Source organism: Pelobates fuscus, chromosome 6, assembly GCF_036172605.1.
Source record: "Pelobates fuscus isolate aPelFus1 chromosome 6, aPelFus1.pri, whole genome shotgun sequence".
Taxonomy (NCBI): domain Eukaryota; kingdom Metazoa; phylum Chordata; class Amphibia; order Anura; family Pelobatidae; genus Pelobates; species Pelobates fuscus.
Genome location: NC_086322.1, coordinates 193,190,052 through 193,216,395, shown reverse-complemented (window position 1 = coordinate 193,216,395; position 26,344 = coordinate 193,190,052). Strand labels below are relative to the sequence as shown.

The 26,344-nt window shown below is 38.7% G+C and overlaps 1 protein-coding gene across 3 annotated transcripts in view; it reads left to right on the top strand.

The window, feature by feature from the left end:
• Positions 1 to 26,344, top strand: part of BMPR1B (bone morphogenetic protein receptor type 1B) — a 407,993-nt gene that overhangs the window by 81,731 nt on the left and 299,918 nt on the right. The window contains exon 1 of one of the 3 annotated variants that reach the window (XM_063458616.1): positions 26,150 to 26,209. The exons of the other annotated variants lie outside the window; for them this stretch is intronic. The gene's annotated coding sequence lies outside the window, so the exon portion shown is untranslated. Of the gene's footprint in view, positions 1 to 26,149; positions 26,210 to 26,344 lie in introns of those variants that run through there. 3 annotated transcript variants of the gene reach the window in all.

Here is a 26,344-nt window from a genome sequence, read left to right as displayed (position 1 = left end):
CCAACCTGTTTGCATTTTTGTGTTTAATTGTACCAGTCTGAACAAGCCAGTTTGAACACCGCTGTCAGCTTTATTCGGAGTCTGATTTGTTATAAGCATGTATGTCTAATTTTGTTGTACTTGGCACTAATTTTTAGTACTGCAATGTTTAATAACTCATTAAAATAATTTCACACGTAGCTGTCCAACTCTTCAAGCTGTTTACATTTTGACACATGTATCTACTGCATGTTTTATTTTTTTCGGCAAGTATCAACATGTGGCACAGAAATGTCTTCTGTAGTCCAATGTAACCTCAGAATATCTGGCTAATTTAAAGCATGTTATAGTAGCTGTTAGGGACTTTAAAGGGACAAACTAAACACCATAAATATTAGAGCTCAGTACTTATGTTGCTAATAGTCTTAGGATCCCAAGATGGTTTCATTTTTTTTTCTAATCTTTTGGGAGAAGATTGACCAAAGCCTGGGCTCCCTCCAGCAAGCATAGCTTGTCCTCTCTTTGGTCACATTGAAAATGAGGAAATTATATTATAATATAAATTATATTATTACATATTCAATATAAATTTAGTCCAACTTGGACAGCAGTGATATGCTGAGATTGCTGGGGAAGTGTTCCCAATGCAGCTGAGAAGAGGCAGTCTATGCAATCAGGGAGAGTTAAAGAAAAAAAAGTTTGTGTTAACATTAATAGACTGAGCAGTGGCTCTTTAACATTCATTTTAATTATTAACCTCTTAAGGACCAAGACTTGGACTCAGCTAACAGAGGGGAACCTCAAGTATCAAAAGATACCTGTGGGTCCTTGGTACCAGCATGGATTTAACCAGCTTAAACCTAATTTAACATTCTATGCCATCACTGGGCAATAAATCCCTGCAATGCTGTCATGTGGTCCTTAAGTGGTTAATATTATAGTGATAATGCAATAGAACATTAGAGGTGTTGCGATAAGTTACATACTACTTATTTGCTGATAATTATACCATTCCAATGTATTATTTCTATAAAAATAATCCACAGGATTTTACATTGTCAGGGTCATTCCGTCAGGGTCATTCCAAGCAAATATTACGGGACTGTGAGGGGGTGGTTTATAGCATGATTGTTTCCTGTATCATTGTTGAATTTGTTTTTATCTCTGATGAAGTCCACTGCGTTTGACGAAACGCGTTAGATTTTATTCTTATTTTTTTATATTTTATTGGGCAATTGTGCCTAAATAAATCTCTTTTTTCACAATTTGGTTCCTGATTGTATCCTGAGCCATCTGAGTTTGCTTACTATCCACCATCCTCAGTGGAAGCGGTCCAGCAATATCCTTTAGTGGATTTCAAGGCGCAAATCTCATTTAAATCTTGTGAGTGCAACCATTATTGCTGTGTGATATCTAATCCAACTGTATATCACTATGTGTTGTCTGTTTTCTTTTTTCTTTTAATTCTTAGCTGCATCCCTTTTTTCTACTTATCCTAGTGCTGCCTGAGATGGTAGGAGTGTTACTACTATATATATATATATATATATATATATATATATATATATATATATATATATATATATATAAATAAAAAATATTCAAAGTCTGGCACTCTACCTTAAAGTTGATTCACTTGCAAAAAAAAGCCTCGGTGCTGCAAAGCGTAGGTATATATACAGGACATAGGAAGAGCACTCCAGAGGTCTTATTCAAAGGTATTTTATTCGGTGAGAAAATCAATCGACGTTTCGACCATAGGTCTTTATCAAGATATACCTGTCTTTACCTGTATATATATATATATATATATATGTAAAGTTCGATTCAAGCTTAGAACCCTCAGACTGCATGAAGGTTAATTGCACAGTATCTCTATAAGGATAGATACATTTTCATCATCTACCCTTGCAGACAGTGATGGGAGCATGCAGCAAGGGGAAGCTTTAATATCTCCTCTCACCCATGGTGGGCTCCCTTTCCACACCCCTCCATTCACAATCATTAGTTTTAATTATTTTTATAGTAATTTCCTCCCCTTTCTACCCCTCCCCTCTGAAATTCAGAGCGCGCATGTGCTTTGAGCCTGGAGATTGATACAATCAAATGCTTCTTTATGAGCACCCAGGAGAGCGAAGTGAGTGATGCCTTATGATGAAAGAAGGGGCTTGGAAGAACCTTTGCCAGATAACTTTTATATTTATGTAAAGGGTCTTTTTGCATTAAAAAAGGGGATGGACTTAGTGCCCAATAGGGCAGTTTAAAAATACAGTGATTGTAAAAAAGAGTAATCCTTTAATCAATGTGCAAACGCATCTGTCATTTTGAACAGCTATTTGATTTTTTAACTTTATTTTTTCCAAAGACAATTATACTTTTAAATAAAAGCTGATAATGATGAAAAATGTATTTTTGCAACATGCAAAGGTGTTTTTGTAATTTATACAGTAACTTCCCTACGAACATCAGAGAGTTAAATTGTAAGGTCACAAAAGAGTTTAGAACTGTTTTGAAAATCTCATATCATGCAGCTGTGGAACATCAGACAGACACTCCAGATTGGACTAATTTTGTACTTTTTTAAATCTTGAGAGAAAACAACAAAGACTGAAAGAATAGTTGCTTTCCTGCCACAAAGCGATATATTGAACCAGCTGCACTCAATGGACCTCTGCAGAAAGTGATCTAATTTATTGGGACCTGTCTTTTGGCACAAGTGATTTGTAAATAACATCTTTATATTAAAAAAATCCAATATATTCGAAAATAGACTGACATAAACATGACATAACTGGTGAGATATTTCATGGAAAAAATACGTAAAAATGGACGTGATAGAGCTACAGGCGTCATCAGATTAAAAATGTCAGATAGAATTTTTGTGATTTATCATGTTCTTTTTCTCAGGGTTGAGGTAGGATTAAATGACTCATATTGAAAAGTCATAATCAATAAATTAAGTTTACATTTAATTATAACTTATAAAGGACACAACTTTAAAATAGGAAAACTATATAGCTGCGTTTCCAGTGTGCACCATTGCTGCCAAACCACTTGAGCAGGTGGTAGTTAGTTTCGATGTTTCAGCTCTAACATTCTACAACTACTATTGCTGTGGAATCAGATCATCCTTGCCAAAAAGAGAAAGCCATAATCAACATTGGTTCAGTCATAAAGAACTGTATGTGAGCTACGCTGCTTCTGTATGTAATCAACAGCTGTGTCATGGTGGTAAACATCTATATCTTTGTGTATTCATTAGGGAAAATATAGAAATTATTATTTTTAAATTGTCACATGGTATTTTAGAGTGATGTATAAATATCTTCTCAAAGTTGCCATATTGATTTTGTTTTTATGAGCTGATCAATAGATAAGTGTATTGATAGATAGAGAGAGAACAGACATATGGATAGATATGCCGACAAGCAAATCAATGGAATGCTTTTTTGAGTGTCTCAGCTCAGTGCACTATTGATATCAAAAGCTGGATTGAATTGTTCATATATTGTGGAAGGAAACACCTACATTATTTCAATTGAAGTAAAGTAGAGAGACTAGGCCTTTAAGGAACAGTATAAGCAGCATAACAACTTTAGTTTAATGAAGTGGTTTTGGTATATCGATCATGCTCAATTTTCTGCCATTTAGGCAAACCCCTTTATTTTGACAGCCCATACCACTCTTCCACTGGCTTTGACTAACACATCCTTTTAACAGACTTTGTGAAAAAAAAATATTTAATTTTCAAATCTATCTTAGAAGTGTGCGTTTTCGTTAGAAGTTCATAAATACTACAAAAAAATCTGGATAAATGTATTTTTTTCTAATTATTATTTTTACTTGCAATTTAGTGTTACATAGTTCCATAGGCTGAAAAGTTCAGTCATTCTCACATCTGTATTTTCATTTAAAAAAGGCAAAATGTAGTTTGAACTGCTTTCTAATTTTCCAAAAACGAAATCCTTCTTGACAGCAGTATGGCATTCAAATCTCTCCTTGAAATCAAGAAGCTATTACCCCACAAATGTAACAGTTATCTCCATGGATATTATGTTTTCCATTTATTACAGTTGCTTTTTAAACACCTGTGCAGACCAGGTAACCACCTATTCAGGCAAAGAATTCCACATCCGTATTGTTCTTGCTGTAAAAAACCCTTAGGCTAAATCTCCTTTCTTCCAGTCTAAATGCGAGACCTTGTGTCCTACATATAGTCTTGTTTATGAACAGATATCCAGACAATGGTTCGTTATTGACCGCAAATATATTTGTATAATACTATCATATCCCCTCTGAGATGGCATGTTTCTAAACTAAACAGATTTAAATGTATTAACCTTTCTTCATATTTAAAATGTTCTATTCTTAGTATTAATGTTATAGCCCACTTCTGCACTTTCTCTAGTACCATAATATCCTTCTTTAGAACAAGTACCCAAAATTGCACAGCACATTCAAGGTGTGGTCTTACCATTGATTTATAAAGAGACAAAATTATATTTTCATCCCAAGAATTAATGCTCCTTTTTATACACGACAATACCTTACTGACCTTGGCAATTGCTGACATTGCACATTGATGCCTAATTTGTTCTCTATAAAAATGTCCAAATCCTTTTTGTGTGTTATCCCAAATTCACCTCTGTTTAGTGTGTAAATTGCTTGTGAATTATTTACCCCAAAGTTCATAACTTAGCATTTTCCTACATTATATGTCATCTGCCATTTGAGTGCCCAGTCCCCCAATCTATCTTAATCCCTCTGCAACAAAGTCATACCCTGCTCACATTGTGCTAGGTTATAGAGTTTTGTGTCATCTGCAAACATAAAAAAATAACTTTCAATGCCTTTTTTCTAGATCATTTCTAAATATGTTAAATAGAAATGGTCACGGTACAGAACCTTGAGGGCCACAACTTACCACTTTTGTCAAGCTTAAAAATTTACCATTAATGATATAACTCTGTACTCTATCTTTAAGCCAGTGTTTTACCTAAGAGCAAGAAATTTAATCTAGACCAATCTCTTTTAGTTTAAACACTAAATTATTGTGTGGAACTGTATCAAATGCCTTGGCAAAATCCAAGTAGATCACATCTACTGCAACACCCTGATCTATACTTCTACTTATTTTTGCATAGGCTGCAATTAAGTTAGTTTGACATGACCTATATTTCGTAAAATCATGCTGATTTTTGCTACTAACAATGTTTTTCCCATTGAATTCTGGAATATTATCCTTTAAATACCCTTCAAATAACTTCCCAGCCCCTGAAGTTAAGCTCACAGGTATATACTTTCCAGGCAAAGATTTTGAATCCTTTTTGAATATAGTAACCACATCTACCTTCCTCCATTCCTCTGGTACAATTCCCAAAAGAAAAGAATCCTGAAAGATTAAAAGCAGAAGTTCACTTATTTCCACATTTAGGTCCTTAAGTACATGTGGGTGAATACCATCCGTCCCTGGAGCTTTGTTTACATTAACTTTCTTTATTTGCTGCACCACCTTGTCTGAAGTCATTCAATCATAATGTTTTGCAAATTTTTGCAGCAATCATTTGCATATATCTTCTTATAGGTTCCTCCTTAATATATACTGAGGAATAATAGTTATTTAAAATGTCTGCATTTCCCTGGTATTCGTTAACTAACACCCCATCCTGGTTTTCAGTGACCTATACTTTCATTTTTTTTTTTATTTAGAAATGATGTACTTAAAAAAAATTAGGGGGGTTGCGCAGTAGATGGAACCATGAGATGCTATGATTTACACATGTAATAGTAGTTAAACCCTTACTGTTTGAATAGTCACACTGGCTCACTTTTAATTTTGCCTTTACTTTTAATTTGGCCTCTACGTTACCCTGCTATAAATGCTGCCGCAATGACAGAAGGTGCAGAGGGGCTTCCACATCTTGTCCTCTAATGATGTATTATAACATGCTACCAACCCTATGAAAGTCACGTCCACTAAGCTTTAAAGCGTGGCCATTTTATGTTCTGGTACGACACAAGCATGCTCGCATTGCAGCCAGTCTTGTCTAATAATTGATTGCTTGTAACCACAACTCTTGCTGTTGCAACTAGCATGTAGTTATATCTTGACCTAATCAGCATGCATACATTTTGTTTTATTTAATTTGTAGACCCCACCAGTTACTTAGCCTGACCAAATCTTTGGATTAATACTCCTGGTGGACACCATATCTTTACTCGTTTATAATGTTGTCACTAGACTCAACGTAATTGTAATAAGCTCATCTGAATACTCGTTTGACACATTCCGATCCACCTTGTCATGTATAAATATAAAAGCAGTGCACTCTTTCCTGTTATTGTATTTCACACCACTGCTTTATCTTGATGTATCCTTCACAATGTTCACTTAAAATTGTGTACATAATCCTGCACTGCAAAAATAAAGAATTTAAAAAAAAAAAAATGGGGGTAGGTTTTTCTTTCTTTGGCTATCACTTTCTCATTTTATAACTTAGCCCATCTAATCACCTTTAGATGCATCTATTTTTTTTTTTTTTTTTATAAATTCTTTATTTTCAGAGTTTTAAGTCTTTCAGACGTATGTGAGGGATACAGAATGTAAAAGAGGGGTGGGGTACAAATATGAGTCTTTCAATACAATGAGTCAATCAATATTTCTCAGGAATGAGGTCACATAGGCTGGTTTATCGTTACTTTAAATGCTAATTGTTGCGGTCAGTCGTCATACCCGTTCCCAAAGATATGGGTCGGTAGGTGTTCCAAGTAGTAGAGTTTCAGTTTTGACAGCCCTATGCGGCCTTGTGGTGTGTATTTCCAGAGGGGTACTGAGATGGGTTAGGTTTGTGGAGGGGGGAGGGGTGAGGTACATCTCTATAATTCAAATGAGATCTTAGTGTTCTTATAGGAACTATGCTCGTGCGTCGTTGTTAGGAGTTAGGCCATGTCGAGCGGGGAGTGGGTCGCACATGCTAGTGTGCGCCATTGGTGGTCAGTGGTCCAGGGATGTATTTTGGAGGATGTGGGCCTGATGATTAGAGCCGGGGGGAGGGGGTATGGGGGTGTGGGTTCCCTGTGGGGTCCCCTTGGTGGGTGGGTGAAGTTGTCGGGGTCGCGTTGTTGTAGTGTGGTTAAGTGCGATTGTGCGGGTAGAAGACTGAGGTGTATTCAAGGTCAGATGCATCTATTTTTAGTGTCCTTTGTATTCAGCGCACTACAATAAGTTAGTGATGGTACTGAAACTGTTCTTTTAAAACTAATATATAAATGATTTTACTTGATATGTATTGCTACATATTGTACATTGATAAAAAGTCTGAAGTAGTTTTATTAATCTAAATTGGCTAATAATGAATTATTATAAGATACTGCAATAATTTGTTATTTGATATACAAGATTATAGGATATCAGTCAAATCTGAGCAGCATCCAAGGGAATGTGCTGCTGCTTTTGCTAGCTTGTATTTAATGGCCTGGGGCAACAGCAAAGTAAATACATCTTCAGGGACCAAAAACAAATAGCTTCTCTTGTAATGATGCATAGTCATAAGAAAGAAAACATGTAATAGATCATTATCAAACTGGCCTGCGACCCTCATCCCTCAGGTTACTCCATGTGATTAGTGATCATAGCTAAGTATAAGCATCTGAATTTAGATATATACACAAAACCAGATATATAATTTATTGGCAGTCAAAATTAATTTGAGATGATTTGCGCCAGGGAGGAACTATATTCACATACAACATACAGGAGATTATTTTATTGTTAACCTTGTAATTATATAACTGATTTTATGATCTTATTTCACTGAAAGAGACATAATTATGTTTTTGATTTCAAACTAATTTTTATTAGGAGTCAATATAGTTTACAATGCATCACAAATAAGGAAGCCTATGTAGTAACAGGAGGAACATTTTGGCTGGTTACATAGGAGTATATTTAAATTATATTTTTGAAACCTAAAAATATTTAATGATGGTTCACACTCAGCACTGCATAATCCTTTTATAATATATAAAATGTGTCTATATGTTTATTGTAGGCATAGAAATCAGTTTAAACATAAAGCCATGTGTCTTATTTGTGTATCATATGTTTAAAAAAACACAACTAAAATATCTTCAATGAATACATATTTCACACAAAATCTTTGGTCTTATTAATTGTCCACATTCCCAGTTATAAACGTGTCTTTCTTCAAACTCCAAGGCATCCAGTATGCCTTTTCTTTGACACGAGCATTACTCTGGTGCAAAGAAAAACAAATCCTTCAAAGATCTTTATGGCAAATGCACTCACGTTCTTTCACCACTAGGTGCACATATGAACTGCAACTGGACAAACGCAGATGTTACTTTTTATATTTGGCAGTGAAGTTAGAAACCTCTAAATGCAAGGTTGGATGCCTCTAATATGAATAGATAAACTAAAAATATACTTGTATGTTTATAAAAAAAAAAAATTAAAAAATTGTACGGTATTTATATAGCCAATATTGGGAGGTAGAGATCAAGACAGGTAGTAGGCGTAACATTTGGCTGATGTGCCAGTGATACTAAGTGTTTCATTGATGACGCCCAAATTAGGTGATCCTGCCCAGTATGGAGGCATGACTGCCCAAAAAAGGGATTTATCAATCCGATGTGAATGTACGTGTTGCCTGGGCTGCACACTAGTAGGGCCTTCGAAGGGGCATTCCAGTCCCGAGGATGCAGCCCATGCAACACAAGACGGGAGACGGTGACCAGACCGGATGGGGACTACCCTTCAGCACTATCTGATTAAGCTATATTCTCTTACTCCAGAACACAGAGAACCTCACCGGTCTGCTTTACACCCATCCACAAGCATTTGGACTCTATTCTGCACCTTATATTTACAGCTTCAAATGATCTGTGGTGAAATCCAACCATTTTTTTCATTTACAAAGCTGCTTATTTTTCTCTTTTTCATTTTTCACCTTTTTTTTTTCAAAAAATGTTTCTGTCTGATCAGTCTATCAATTGCTACTATTGATCAATTATTGGTGGACCCACCAGATTGTATATGAACTACCAGCTTCATCAAAATGATATCTATAGAGCGTATATAGTTGTATAGAGTTTATATGTATTATGGCATTTTGTCTGTACTACTCTAGATGAATTAACAGAGTGTGCACCATTCTGTATATTTGGCAATAGTGGTCTTCATCTCTGTTGATGAATTTCTTTCTTTTTTTCTTTTTTCATCTTTGTTCAGCTTTTTGTCATTAAGTGTATAATAAATGAATTTTTGCATTTCAACATATTGATTCTTTCTGATGCATATTATATGCTATTGAGTGCGGTGTTAATAGTTATTTATCTGTTCAGAACTATTCTTTGTTTTTTATATCTAGTTGTAATAAAGCAGTTTTACATTTCTCATACACATAAAATGCCATTATTTTCTTCTGAGAAACAAAGACAATTTACAAACTGATTATTTCCAGGGTATGACTCAGAAAACAAGATCTGGAAATGCTTTATTAAGAATGCCGTAAAGGTCCTCACCACTAGGAACCTTATAATCTGTTAATATTATTGTCAGAGCGGTATCATAAATTAATTTACATATCAGAATTGAGAGCTGAGAAAATATGGTCTAAAACCACATAAATCATTGTAATCCCACACCTGTGAGAAACTCCAACACACCATCATAATGCAGACCATAAAACCCTGTAAGTGCTTAGTTTTGAAATTCCTTTTTTAATTTCTGTTTTCTCAGCCCTATAGTTTGAGGTTTCATCAAGCTTTAAAAATATGCAATAAAACAAGTTAACTAAAATCGCTTGCGATACAGCTCAATGCTTGCTAAAATTTATAATGTGATGTTTGAAAAAAAAAGATTTTGAACATGCATGTGGTCCTGACTGTATATAGATACACACACAAGCATGCACGCACACACACACACACACACACATATGTTTCTGTTAAATTAATTTGTTGGTTTTTTTTTTGTTTTGTTTTCTGCTAATTTTCCAATTTCTTTTAATTATATTGCTATAGAACAAAAAAAGTATATAGTTAAAGTAAATAGCCAATGCGATTAAAAGTGATGACACTGTTTATTAAAGTGAGAATTGTTGGGAATTCAAAGATAATTCAAAATGGATTCAAATTGAAAGCCTAAGCAACTGAACTGGAAAATTTCTATAAGTCACCTATACTTCCAGTTCAGTTACTTTGACCTTAAGTTTCAAATTCACTTGGAATTTAGTCTGAATTCCAAACAATTCTCACTTTAGCAAATAACACTGTAATTCCTTTCTGTAGAACAGGGGTGCCCAAAATGTATATCTCCAGATGTTTTAAAACTACAGCTTCCATGGTGCTTTGTTAGTCAAAAGGCATTCTGAAAGCATGCAAAGTATCATGGGAGTTGCAGTTCTATAACATTTGTGGATCTACCTTGTGGGCACCCCTGCTCTGGAATCTAAATTTTAAAGTTGATGAATGGATTCTGTGAATTAACAGGATTTTCTTCCTTGTAACTTTTCATTTTTGCATAAATACGCACTCTTATCTATTAGGTTCCTCAGTAACCTCAAGTAGGGTTATTCATTAAAATACATTTCTAACTTTAGGCCAACTTAACCAAAACTAAAGACGGAACTGATTTAAAAATGTATCGTATTTAACTACTGCAACCTAATATTTGAAATTCACTATGTATACTCTGTGAATTTCTGACCGGTTACACTCTAGTGATGACTATTATGCAGATAGAGAGATATTAGCTATAGAATGCTGCATGATATGAGCTATATGACACAATATTGATATAAGTACCAATTAAGAAAATATTTCTAGAATGCTGAATATTAAAAAAAAAGTATATGTTTAGGATATATGCCATTTTTAAGCATTTCCATTATAAATATTTGGCTTAACCCCTTAAGGACCAAACTTCTGGAATAAAAGGGAATCATAACGTGTCACACATGTCATGTGTCCTTAAGGGGTTAAAGGGGCACTGTCACTTCTCATCGAAAATCACCTATAAATTGTTAAAGGAACACTTCAAGCACCACAATTAATACAGTGCCCAGTTTGAATTGTTTGACACCTTACCTGAATTCCTCTCGGACAGCGTCTCCCAATTGGTGTTCCAACACAAATGGTGTTCCACCAAAATTTTGGGAAACAAAATGGCTGCGGGTGGTGAAGGAGCACTCTCCCCTGCTCAGCTCCCTCGCATAGCAGTGATGCCGGAGCCAGAATATGACATCGCTCCGACATCACTAAGAGGTGCGCGAGGGAGCTGAGCAGGAAGACCACTGCTCCCTCGCCGCCTGCACTGTACGCTTGCACGCCAGCTACTCAGCAGCCCCTCTGGACACCAGCGACTGCATGCCAGCCGCTCAGCCCAGCAGTCCCACTGAACCCCAGGGACTGCATGCCAGCCGCTCAGCCCAGCAGCCCCACTTGACCCAAAGGACTGCACACCAGCTGCTCAGCCCAGCTGGACCCCAGAGAAATAGAGACTCTATGCCAGCACTCTCAAATGCTGGCATGGAAGCTGGGTGGAATGAAATAAAAAAAAAAATGAATTGTGTGTGTGTCTGTTAAGGAGTTTGTATGTGTGTTTGTCAGTGAGTGTGTGTGTGTGTATGTATGTGTGTTTGTCAGTGAGAATGTATATGTGTTTGTATGTGTGTCTGTCAAAGAGTATGTGTGTTTGTCAGTGAGAGTGTATGTGTGTCTGTCAAAGAGTATGTGTGTCTGAGTGTGTGTTAGTGTGTGTATCTGTGTGTCAAGGTTTGTGTATGTGTCCCTGTGTGTATCTGAGTGTATGGAGAGAAAAAACGGGTCGCAAGAGTATTCTGAGAACGGACAGCAACTGAAATAGCCTGCCCTTCGGTAGGTCCCCGCTCAGAACTCAAGCTGGTTTTAGCTCATCTTGTGCCATTACAGAGAGAACATATCTGAAGCATATCAGACTGGTCCCACCCATACGGGTAGTCCAGATCCGAAATGCCAGCAAGTTCTCTCTGCACGAGAGATACAGCAACCCCAGACGATCGTTTCAGCCTTGTTAGGCATCATCAGTGAGGCATAGCTAATATCTCTCTAGGCACCGTGAGCAAGGGGTCCACGTCTGGATTACCCTTTAAACTTATGGAGAGAAAAAACGGGTCGCAAGAGTATTCTGAGAACGGACAGCAACTGAAATAGCCTGCCCTTCGGTAGGTCCCCGCTCAGAACTCAAGCTGGTTTTAGCTCATCTTGTGCCATTACAGAGAGAACATATCTGAAGCATATCAGACTGGTCCCACCCATACGGGTAGTCCAGACCCGAAATGCCAGCAAGTTCTCTCTGCACGAGAGATACAGCAACCCCAGACGATCGTTTCAGCCTTGTTAGGCATCATCAGTGAGGCATAGCTAATATCTCTCTAGGCACCGTGAGCAAGGGGTCCACGTCTGGATTACCCTTTAAACTTATGGAGAGAAAAAACGGGTCGCAAGAGTATTCTGAGAACGGACAGCAACTGAAATAGCCTGCCCTTCGGTAGGTCCCCGCTCAGAACTCAAGCTGGTTTTAGCTCATCTTGTGCCATTACAGAGAGAACATATCTGAAGCATATCAGACTGGTCCCACCCATACGGGTAGTCCAGATCCGAAATGCCAGCAAGTTCTCTCTGCACGAGAGATACAGCAACCCCAGACGATCGTTTCAGCCTTGTTAGGCATCATCAGTGAGGCATAGCTAATATCTCTCTAGGCACCGTGAGCAAGGGGTCCACGTCTGGATTACCCTTTAAACTTATGGAGAGAAAAAACGGGTCGCAAGAGTATTCTGAGAACGGACAGCAACTGAAATAGCCTGCCCTTCGGTAGGTCCCCGCTCAGAACTCAAGCTGGTTTTAGCTCATCTTGTGCCATTACAGAGAGAACATATCTGAAGCATATCAGACTGGTCCCACCCATACGGGTAGTCCAGATCCGAAATGCCAGCAAGTTCTCTCTGCACGAGAGATACAGCAACCCCAGACGATCGTTTCAGCCTTGTTAGGCATCATCAGTGAGGCATAGCTAATATCTCTCTAGGCACCGTGAGCAAGGGGTCCACGTCTGGATTACCCTTTAAACTTATGGAGAGAAAAAACGGGTCGCAAGAGTATTCTGAGAATGGACAGCAACTGAAATAGCCTGCCCTTCGGTAGGTCCCCGCTCAGAACTCAAGCTGGTTTTAGCTCAGCTTGTGCCATTACAGAGAGAACATATCTGAAGCATATCAGACTGGTCCCACCCATACGGGTAGTCCAGATCCGAAATGCCAGCAAGTTCTCTCTGCACGAGAGATACAGCAACCCCAGACGATCGTTTCAGCCTTGTTAGGCATCATCAGTGAGGCATAGCTAATATCTCTCTAGGCACCGTGAGCAAGGGGTCCACGTCTGGATTACCCTTTAAACTTATGGAGAGAAAAAACGGGTCGCAAGAGTATTCTGAGAACGGACAGCAACTGAAATAGCCTGCCCTTCGGTAGGTCCCCGCTCAGAACTCAAGCTGGTTTTAGCTCATCTTGTGCCATTACAGAGAGAACATATCTGAAGCATATCAGACTGGTCCCACCCATACGGGTAGTCCAGATCCGAAATGCCAGCAAGTTCTCTCTGCACGAGAGATACAGCAACCCCAGACGATCGTTTCAGCCTTGTTAGGCATCATCAGTGAGGCATAGCTAATATCTCTCTAGGCACCGTGAGCAAGGGGTCCACGTCTGGATTACCCTTTAAACTTATGGAGATAAAAAACGGGTCGCAAGAGTATTCTGAGAACGGACAGCAACTGAAATAGCCTGCCCTTCGGTAGGTCCCCGCTCAGAACTCAAGCTGGTTTTAGCTCATCTTGTGCCATTACAGAGAGAACATATCTGAAGCATATCAGACTGGTCCCACCCATACGGGTAGTCCAGATCCGAAATGCCAGCAAGTTCTCTCTGCACGAGAGATACAGCAACCCCAGACGATCGTTTCAGCCTTGTTAGGCATCATCAGTGAGGCATAGCTAATATCTCTCTAGGCACCGTGAGCAAGGGGTCCACGTCTGGATTACCCTTTAAACTTATGGAGAGAAAAAACGGGTCGCAAGAGTATTCTGAGAATGGACAGCAACTGAAATAGCCTGCCCTTCGGTAGGTCCCCGCTCAGAACTCAAGCTGGTTTTAGCTCAGCTTGTGCCATTACAGAGAGAACATATCTGAAGCATATCAGACTGGTCCCACCCATACGGGTAGTCCAGATCCGAAATGCCAGCAAGTTCTCTCTGCACGAGAGATACAGCAACCCCAGACGATCGTTTCAGCCTTGTTAGGCATCATCAGTGAGGCATAGCTAATATCTCTCTAGGCACCGTGAGCAAGGGGTCCACGTCTGGATTACCCTTTAAACTTATGGAGAGAAAAAACGGGTCGCAAGAGTATTCTGAGAACGGACAGCAACTGAAATAGCCTGCCCTTCGGTAGGTCCCCGCTCAGAACTCAAGCTGGTTTTAGCTCAGCTTGTGCCATTACAGAGAGAACATATCTGAAGCATATCAGACTGGTCCCACCCATACGGGTAGTCCAGATCCGAAATGCCAGCAAGTTCTCTCTGCACGAGAGATACAGCAACCCCAGACGATCGTTTCAGCCTTGTTAGGCATCATCAGTGAGGCATAGCTAATATCTCTCTAGGCACCGTGAGCAAGGGGTCCACGTCTGGATTACCCTTTAAACTTATGGAGAGAAAAAACGGGTCGCAAGAGTATTCTGAGAACGGACAGCAACTGAAATAGCCTGCCCTTCGGTAGGTCCCCGCTCAGAACTCAAGCTGGTTTTAGCTCATCTTGTGCCATTACAGAGAGAACATATCTGAAGCATATCAGACTGGTCCCACCCATACGGGTAGTCCAGATCCGAAATGCCAGCAAGTTCTCTCTGCACGAGAGATACAGCAACCCCAGACGATCGTTTCAGCCTTGTTAGGCATCATCAGTGAGGCATAGCTAATATCTCTCTAGGCACCGTGAGCAAGGGGTCCACGTCTGGATTACCCTTTAAACTTATGGAGAGAAAAAACGGGTCGCAAGAGTATTCTGAGAACGGACAGCAACTGAAATAGCCTGCCCTTCGGTAGGTCCCCGCTCAGAACTCAAGCTGGTTTTAGCTCATCTTGTGCCATTACAGAGAGAACATATCTGAAGCATATCAGACTGGTCCCACCCATACGGGTAGTCCAGATCCGAAATGCCAGCAAGTTCTCTCTGCACGAGAGATACAGCAACCCCAGACGATTGTTTCAGCCTTGTTAGGCATCATCAGTGAGGCATAGCTAATATCTCTCTAGGCACCGTGAGCAAGGGGTCCATGACTGGATTACCCTTTAAACTTATGGAAAGAAAAAACGGGTCGCAAGAGTATTCTGAGAACGGACAGCAACTGAAATAGCCTGCCCTTCGGTAGGTCCCCGCTCAGAACTCAAGCTGGTTTTAGCTCATCTTGTGCCATTACAGAGAGAACATATCTGAAGCATATCAGACTGGTCCCACCCATACGGGTAGTCCAGATCCGAAATGCCAGCAAGTTCTCTCTGCACGAGAGATACAGCAACCCCAGACGATCGTTTCAGCCTTGTTAGGCATCATCAGTGAGGCATAGCTAATATCTCTCTAGGCACCGTGAGCAAGGGGTCCACGTCTGGATTACCCTTTAAACTTATGGAGAGAAAAAACGGGTCACAAGAGTATTCTGAGAACGGACAGCAACTGAAATAGCCTGCCCTTCGATAGGTCCCCGCTCAGAACTCAAGCTGGTTTTAGCTCATCTTGTGCCATTACAGAGAGAACATATCTGAGTGTATGTGTGTGTATGTCAGTGTGTGTGTATGTGCCAGTGTGTGTGTATGTGGGTGCAAAAGTGTGTATATGTCACTGTGTGTATCTGAGTGTGTGTGTATCTGTGAGTCAAGATATGTGAATGTGTCACTGTGTGCATCTGAGTGTGTGTATCTGTGTGTCAAGGTGTGTGAAGGTGTGCGAGTGTGTGTATCTGTGTGCCACTATGTACCAGTGTGTGTGTGTGTATGTGTCAGATATATACACACACACACACACACACAGATACAAACTGACACACAGATACACACACTGGGACATGCAAACACAGATACACACACTTTAAAACATAGATACACACACCTTGGCACACAGATACATACAAACACACACACACACACACACAGATACACACTGTGTGTCAAGGTGTGTGCATCTGTGTGTCAGTGTGTGTATCTGTATGCCACTATGTGCCAGTGTGTGTGTGTATCTGTGTGTCAGATTCATACACACTGACACACAGATACACACACTGGCACATACAAACACAGATACACACACACCGGCACATACAAAAAACGGCACATTTTTTTTTCCTTGTGGTGGTGTGGGGGGGGGGGGGGGGGGAGAGTTCCGCGATGTTGATACACTATGTCAAAATGTTCCACGGGGAAAATTAATTGGGAACCCCTGCTCTAGGATGTCGCTCACCATGTCCACTACTTGCATCAGAGAGCCAGAAATTCCTAAGCATTCCATCCATCATTCCAAGATTGATTACTTGGTTTTAAAAAAAACATATTTATTTACCAGAACCCACTGTAAACATATAATATCGGCTGGCCTGGTGGGCAAAACATGTCAACCCCCTCCTTTTTCCAAACAGTAACGGAAGCTACAAAGATTCTACTATTCCTGCAGTCAGGGAGTTGGAGAACTAATATCCCCCATATCTCTATTAGCATTACAGGGATTGAGGCAGATTGCCATAACATTACATATACTTGTTATAAGCATTTCAAATACTATTTTAGAATTTGACTGTGCTTACTTGATGTGAGCATTATGCTCAAATGCAGACATTCTTTTAAATTATATTGCCATTTTCAGTACGTCTAGTAAGGTCATCAGAATTTTCACAAATACTTATAAGCAGGGTATTCAACTATTTATTTTTCTAATTTTATTATACCTACTGTGTGAGAAACATGGTGTTTCTTGCTTTATACTGATGTGAAATACTACAAGATAAAAAAAATACCATCAATATGTATATAAAGGATAAATGCATACATGAAAATAATGTAATTGTGCATTATTTTGATGTTTTATTAAACATGTACAAGCTAGCTATATACTACATGTTTCTAATAAATATTATAGAAGTGCTTGGTAGTGACAGGGTTAATAAACGTAAACTTTGTCTCTGTCTCTGATACCTGCCTATTTCAATCTACAGCAGAGTCGGTGAAATAGTCAGTAACAATCACTCAATTCTTTCCTCCATGGAAGACATTCATTTTCAAATGAAATTAACTTGGAGATCTGTCCACTTGAGTCACTTTGACTGGCTGAACTAATAGAAGTTTAATGGAGCAATCTGATTGGCTACAGCAGCCCACCCTATTTGATTGATGTGTTCAATGATAACACTGGGGAATACTGTGGTCTTCACTAGAGATCTTATTTTTCACACTGATTTGATTGCCTTTTATATGCAGATGTTAAAGGGACACTATAATCACCAAAACAACTATAGCTTAATGTAGTTGTTCTGGTGAGTATAGTCAGTCCTTGCAGGCATTTTAATGTAAATATTGCCTTTTCTTAGAAAAGGCATTGTTTACATTACTGCCTAGGAACACTGTATTTTTACACTATAATGTTCCTTTGATGTATGTTTGCAACTGGGAATTTTCGATTTTTTTTTAAATGCCTATTTCAGTAGCCAAAAGATGAATATATTTAGGTATTGATTAATCCGCAAGATATTAAGCATTATATATTATTTTTTTTCATAGGGAGTATTAGTAGCTAAAGGTTGAGAATTGCAACAACCATATCCTGGAGTATAACAGGTGCACAGCTTAAGATGTAAAATAATTTCACAAAGGAAGCAAACACTATTTTATAGGGTTAAACCAACCAAAAAAAGTGTTTTAATACAAAATAAATAAAATTAAAAAAATTAAAAATAGGGAAAAGGAGGACATGTGAGAGAGAGATAACTAAACAGAGGGGGATGGAGACAGATAGAAGAGATCAAACTGGAACTAGAAACACAACACACAAAGAAACACTTGCATACACAAAAACTAACCCATCACACATATATATTCCTGCATGCTACTCTGCAACATATACCGCTGCATTTATGCACTAGCACTATGCAAAAATATGCCCTTCCTTCACATGCAAACACTAACACTCCACACAAACATACCCTACATCCACACACAAGCTCCATACAAATAGATTCTTGCATTCATAGTGCATTATGTGTGTTTTATTGCTGTGGAAATCTGTTATGCACATATACACACTAATGTTTACATAACAGAGCCCCACAACGCTAACATACACACAAGGTTAATCAATTAACTAAATTTTTTAGTTCAATGCAATCTGAATTGCAAAATTAAAGGGATTTTCCAGTGCCAGGAAAACATATTCGTTTTCCTGGCACTTCAGGTTCCCGCAGTGCCCCTCTCCCTCCCACCCCCCATCCCAAATTGCTGAAGGGGTTAAAACTCCTTCAGTGATTTACCGGAGTCCAGCGCCAATGTCCCTCTGCGCTGAGTCAGGCTCTGCCTACTCTCCTCCCCCACTGACGTCAGCCGGCGGGGGAGACCTAATGCTCATGCACGGCAATGGCGTGATGACATCCAGCGTCGCTGAAAACACTTTTCGTGTTCTATGAACACAGAAGTCCCTCTAGTGGCTGTCTGATAGACAGCCACTAGAGGAGGACTTAGCCCTGCAATGTAAATATTGCAGTTTATGAAAACTAGTGGGAGTTGGCACCCAGACCACTCCAATGGGCAGAAGTGGTCTGGGTGCCTGGAGTATCCCTTTAAGGCTAACATATCTAAGCTGTGACTACAGCTGAGCTGGAGAATCTCTCCAAATTAGTCATGTTTGTTTTAATTCAGCAATTCGTTTTTCAATATACTAGAATCTGGAGTCCACTTAAAGTAACCTTCTAATGTTAAAAATATATATTTATGTCAACATATGAGTGTTGATCTTTTTTAGAAACACAGTCTTTGTTAAAAAACATTTTTTTTAAACACAACCTGTAAGTCAAGGTCAGGGCAGTCACCTCTTTGTAGCTGCTCTTCAAAAAGGGAAGTCATCAATTCTGATGACTTTTGTCCAATGTAGCACTTATCCTAGAGAAGTATTAGGGACATAAGATGTATGTTACAACCACATACCAACCCAATCACATATTGCCATTCAACATTCCACCTAGTCATGCTTATCATTCATTCATACCCCAAGCTAGTCTCCTTCAACTATTAAATAAGATACACCAAACTTCACATCAGTATATATGAATGATAGGGATTGACAAAACAAAGCATTGACAAAACTGGCCTTAGGACATCATGGGAGGGTAAATCAGGCCCTGGTTTCAATCCTGTGTAAAAGCCTGATCCTCCTGCTGTGATGTTATTTCCTTTCACTGGATGTGGAGGGATGTCAGTGAGGATGGGCTAGGGGAGAACTTAAAAAAACACAATCGGGTCAGGTTTACAAACTTGTAGTCCTGACCATATAGTGTTAAACTAACTATTTAGCCCCTCTAATTATAGTAAAACCTAATTTATTTCCAGTGCTGCGCAGGTCGAAAGGCCTGATCCACCTCATTGGCTAATATCATCAGAATGGATGATCTCAGTTATTCACAATGCATTCCCAATTCACATGCATTGGATTAGCTGAGGTTGTCAATTCTGATGATCACAGCCAAGGAGGTGGGCAGGGTATGGAGCCAAATGCCTCTGGTTGCCTCTCACCAGCATGCTATGCGTGCTGACAGCAGCATCAAATATGCATTAATGTAATATTAGCTAGCTCGGAACTCTTGTGGAGTTCTATCTCTGGTAGCAAAGATCTTTGGCTCTGTATGTGCAACATTCCCCTGTGAAAAGTTGAACATACAAACTTCAAGCACCATGACCACGTTAAGTCACTAAAGTGTTTTGGAATAACTTTTTAAAGGTTAATATTGTTCCAATAGATAGCATGATAGAAGGAAAAAAAAGCACAGAAAAACAAATGAAACAAGAAATGAACAGATGGATTTCCTTTATCCTAATAGTAACTAGGTTATACCTTTTACATACTTGTAGGAAGTTTTATCTCTTAGTGTAATGTGTTCAACTGGTGCAGAGCCAAAAAAAGAAACTAAATACATGTCATGCAATAAGTAATATAAACATACAAAAGGACCTGGTAGTCTATGAATATGATAATGTGTGTCTTCTATTAATTACTGTGGTTGGATTATATCTACAATCATTCAATGTAATTATTTTGTAATTGCGCACTTTTGTAACTTTTCTGTTTGTAGTTTATGTTAGTTTCTATCGTTCTGTTTTTTTTTTGTTTGTTTTTTATCACACATGTAGTAAATGATGGCCACTAACTTTATAACATTTTGACTTCCTAATTTTGAAATTAGCCTTGACTGGCGATGCCACTTTAATACCAACATGTCTATTTTTTAATTGTCCTAAAGCAGGCCTTCTTTTAGGGTATTTCTGCTTAACCACATGTTTTGGTTTTTGTTCTCATGTTGTGGTGTGCCAGTCTAAACAGTATAGATTCATTGGCTCACAGCCCACCTGTGTCCAGCCTGGGTTTTCTGAGCAGAAAATCAGATTTGCTTTGTGTTAACTCTAGCTGAGATTGGTGCTACTGTCAAATTTGCATGTTAATTGCAAGTGTTTTAGTTATTTTTACATCATTTTGAATTTACTGATTAATATTTATAGCTTAATTAGGCAATCAAGTTGGTATTGTTTTAAATTTTTCTTTCATGCTCTCTAAATTTTGTTAGCTTCTCATATGTGTGGTAAGGTTGCAAGCAATATCCAATAATATATTAACACTTACCTATCACAGGCATGAAAGGAAATATTATCTAGCCGTATCCACGCTAGAATTTCAAAGTCTTATGCTTATGTAAACAATTTAAGTTCATGGTCCCAAAATAAATCCAAATTTTGTATTCATTTATTTTATTTTTCCTTTAACCCTTTCAATTCCTGAATGGAATATAGATGCTTTTATTTTCATTTATATTGCAGTATGAAATCTAGTCCATAAAGCCTCACTCATCCTCATTTATACTTTTGTTATGATTATCAGCCTGTAGAGGAATGCATTTTTTTGCCCAAAGTCACTAGTCACTTATATAATGAATGTAAAGGTACGGAAAATGTCAGCTCACTCCATGCTTCCTGCTTTCAAACAGTACAGGAAGTTTCACTAGGTGATAATATTCTTAAAGTCATGTAGAGGAAGGAATGCATGGATTCTAGTGTTTCACTGTCAGCATCACATTAGCAGTCCAGAGATTGATAAACATTGCTTTTAACATTTTTAAATACCTTTATTTTAGAAATATGTGATTTAACTGTATGTACTGTATGTGGGCATTATGCTCAAATGCAGACATTCTTTTTACATTCTGTTGCAATTTTTAGTAAACTACATTACTAGTAATGCCCTTTGGGCCCTTGAAAATACCTATAAGCAAGGTATTTTTTTATATATATATTTCTGTCACACCTACTGTATAATAAAAATTACATTGTGATCTACTTGGATTTTGCGAAGGAATTTAATATGGTTCCTCACAATAGGTTAGTCTTCAAACTAAAATAAATTGGTCTAGATGAATATTCTTGTTCTTGGGTAGAACACTGGCTTAAGGATAGAGTACAACAAGTTGTAATTAATGGTAAATTTTCAGGCTGGACAAAAGTGGTAAGTGGTGTCCCTCAGGGTTCTGTTTTGGGACCACTTCTATTTAACATATTTATAAATGATCTTGAAATAGGCATTGAAAGCCATATATCAGTGTTTGCAGATGACACAAAACTATGTAAAGTAATAAAATGTGAGCAGGATATTGCTTTGCTGCAGAGGGTTTTGGATAGATTGGGGGACTGGGCACTAAAATGGCAGATGAAATTTAACGTAGAGAAATGCAAAGTTATGCACTTCGGGGTTAAGAATGGACAAGCAACTTACACACTAAATGGTAGTGAATTAGGGATAACCACACACGAGAAGGATTTGGGAATTGTTATAGACAACAAATTAGGCAGCAATATGCAATGTCAATCTGCAGTTGCTAAGGCCAGTAAGGTTTTGTCATTTATAAATAGGGGCATAAATTCTCGGGATGAAAATACAATTTTGCCTCTTTATAAATCGCTGGTAAGACCACACCTTGAATATGCTGTGCAATTTTGGGCGCCTGTTCTAAAGAAATATATCATGGCACTAGAAAACGTCCAGAGACGAGCTGCAAAATTGATAAAAGGAATGGAGCATTTTAGTTATGAAGAAAGGTTAAAATAATTAAATCTGGTTAGGTTGGAAAAACGGCGCCTGAGAGGGGATATGATAACTTTATACAAATATATTCGGGGCCAGTACAAACCTTTATCTGGAAATCTATTCATAAACAGGGCTATACATAGGACACGAGGTCACACATTTAGGCTGGAAGAAAGGAGATTTCATCTAAGGCAAAGAAAAGTTTTTTTACAGTAAGAGCAATAAGGATATGGAATTCTCTGCCTGAAGAGGTGGTTTTGTCAGAGTCACTACAGATGTTTAAACTGCAATTGGATAAATACTTACAAAAACATAACATACAGGGATATAATTTCTAATTAGTTGCGTAATAGCTGCTTGATCCAAGGAGACATCTGACTGCTATTTTGGGGTCAAGAAGGAATTTTTTCCTACTTTGTGGTAAAATTGGAAGCGCTGCAGACTAGGTTTTTTGCCTTCTTTTGGATCAACAGCAACAACATATGTGAGGAAGGCTGAACGTGACGGACGCAAGTCTCTTTTCAGCTATGTAACTATGTAACTATGTAACATTTGGCATTTTTCTACAATTTCAGACCCTGTGTGAAATATTGCAAGATATAGAACACTGTATACTGTTTAAAGCTTTTCATTTGCCAAATATTTGAATAAGAGGTGAATTAATTAGTGAAAAATAAAAATAGTTTACATTTACATTTGTTTGCAAAGCAATATATACACAAATGCTGTATATTGATATGTTTATTTGCTAGCTAAGCATCCTAAATGTTATGTGTGACGGACCACCTGGCACTCCGACTGGGTACCTCCGGCAATCGATGCTTCCTAGCTGACGCTGAGGACCATAAGCACCTCACCGGACAACATAAGCACTGTAGATCCCACGAACCACCGCAGCTTGGTTGGAGTCTCGCTGTCCCTTTCAGTCCTGGACCAAACTCCAGGATCCAAAGATTCAGTGGGAAGGCCTCTCCTCCAAAGAGTATAGCTGTGAAGCTCTTACAAAAGCTAGTGATACAGCAGTGAAGCAGGTTCCTTACAATCACAAGACGAGGGTTAAGCAGGAACTGAATTTTAATGGTGCCACACTGGCCTTTTATGATAATTCCCAAGCAAGGTGTGCGCCCACATGGACCTTGTTGGGGACAGGGACACAAACTTACAAACCAATGATAACATGTTTACAATGTATGACACTCCCACATACAATACAATAAGCCTTCCCCTTTACTTCAGAGATAATTGAGTCAAGTATTATACTAAACTCAATTATCTCCAAACACAAAAAAACACACATTTTCCCAAGTAGTAACCCAAAACACATGATATCCCCCATAATGTTACATCCCCTGATAGCCCTGATCTGGGTGACCAACATATCCAAAAATCACCCAGATCAGTTCTGGGGTTCAGAAATGTTATGGAAGTCGTATTTTTTACCGACCGCAGGTATGGTCCCATAGCCGAAAATAGTTCCATAGAATCGCGGCTAAGTGCTGCTGGAGGACCGACCGGGAACCTTGAGGTTTTCATGGCGAAAAGAGTTCCAGGGCATTCGAGGCTAAGTCCCCCTGAAATCTATTGGCGGTTTTGGTCCATGCGAACAAGATGGTTGCCACCTCGTGGTCGAATGGCACTTCAAATGGCTTTGGGTGTTTGGGTGAATTGTGGCAATACAAGTACAAAAAGGCATACACAGTGGTTTTAACCAGTATTTAACACAGGGGCCATAGTCACAGGGCAAGAGGCTGGCAAGTATGCCCCTCCAAGAACCCGTGACGGGGTCCAGTTCGTCACATAGCTAATCATTTTCATTCAAAAAGTGTTCAGTAGTGAAGGGATTAATACTCTTTCTTCATATTCAATGATCTTTCACCCATGGAGAAGTCACCAATGACCCATACACTGTTCTGATCCATCATTTACCTTCTTTTTAAAGTTAGACACAATTCAATTTGTTTTTAATTATTGGATTAATACCATAAACATTGCTAAATGATGTAGCAAAACAATATTTAGATCCATTAAAACACAATTAACATCATTACGTTCATTGTTAAACACAACACACTAACAGTAAGATGCTTAGTTCCCTCCCAGCAACATCTGTATATGCCCTAACTGTTGTTCAGTTCTTCAAGCTCCACATACCATCCTATTTTCCCCAACACCTGTTTCTGCCATGGCTCCATTCTGCCTCTTTGCATTTCTGCAAAAGGAATGTAAATGCAGGCTCCAATCTGTTAATTTAGGAGAGACAGCCCAGACTTTGGGTTAAATTCATGGCCATCCCAATTTTGTTACCTAGTGTTCCTCATATGCAGACACCAGAGGACTGTCCCCAGCCAGCTCAGTACATGAGCATTGTTAGTCAAACTCATGCCTGGCTGTCACATCCCTTTTGTAGTCAGGCCTGCTCCCTTTCTGGACAATGTTTGGGTGTCACTGGTGATGCAAGTTACTTTACCAGTGTTATAAGTTTCACTGTAAACCCATCCTCTTCCTTTCAGCAGCATACATCCCAGAGTTAGGGCTTATGCAATGGTACCTCTCCTCTCTTTTCCAACCTTCAGCAACCTTTGTATATTAAACTGCATGGCTGCATTGTAGCAGCAAGGAAGGTGGTGAAGGGAGGCATGCTCGAATAAAATGAGAACCATACAGGGTTTTAGTTACACCTTGCAAACCACTGTATAGTAGAGGTTTGTTGTTGCTATATTTATTGCTTAGCGGAATAAAATCTTCATACAGACATATTTTTTAAATTCCGGTAGCATTTGTAGTAAGCCACATTACCAGGATTCCCAATCACGGTATTTTACCATATTTATGCTATCTTTCTAGACTACATTTAAGGTGTTTAAGATAAAGAATACCATGTATAACCGTGTTGCCTTTATCTGTAAAGAATGAAGGAAAAATGTGAATCATGTATTTTTGCATAGTTTAAAATTCTTAAATTTCCAGAAACAGCAAACAATATTTCTTATTTTCTCCTGTGCCTATAGCAAGTTACCTTTGAATTCCATGTTTAAATGACATTTTATGCTATTACAAATTAACCGGGTAGTAAAGAGGTTCGGAGGTTAAACAATTATACATATATAAATATAAATATTTGAATATACATCTTCAAAATCTATGCACGTTTATTAAAAAGCAGATCACTGTTGCATACCATAATGAAATATGTTGTCTATGTCTTTGCCTATTTTGTGACCCTACTTCTTTTTTTTACTGAGTTGCTTTCCCCACTAGCATTCAAAGAGTGCCCTAAATAATACTTTTTTTTCTTTTTTAAAAGCCAATATCATCCAACGCCACACATCTCGCATGATGTGCTAGCCTCTGTGGTCTGTTACTGTTGGAATTCTAGAGCACAGCGGCAGCTGGGAAAAGCTGAGCATTTGCTCAAGACTTAACAATACGTGTTGTCTGAATGATGGGGTAGCTCCTTGTGTGATCTCGCCATGTATTTTAAAGGGAACCTAACAAACCAAAGCCAAGTTATTGTGCTAAGAACCACGGAAACCTGAGAGCAAGACACAGCTTTCCTACAAGTAACAGATGGTTACTGTTTAAGTGCAAGCATAACCCTGATCCTACACCGCATGTAATGTTGGGGGGGGGGGGGGGGGAGGAGGAGGAGGTTTCAGAAAAAGGGAAAAGTTGATTGGAGCTTTTTCATATCCTACTTAATCATAGTCATATGGGAGGCTTTTTCAAGCATAGAGAGAGATGGCTGTTGAAATTTGTAGCGTGCTGGAATCCTGCATGGAAGCTGTGCTGTGGGTAAGTTTCTATGGCTTGTTCTGTGTCCTAATGAATAGAGTCTTTCCAGATCTGCCAGCTCTGCAGAGTGTGGTCAAGGGATTTATTATGATATGTACTAAAGGTTGGCAGGCAGCTTATTACACATAACATGAA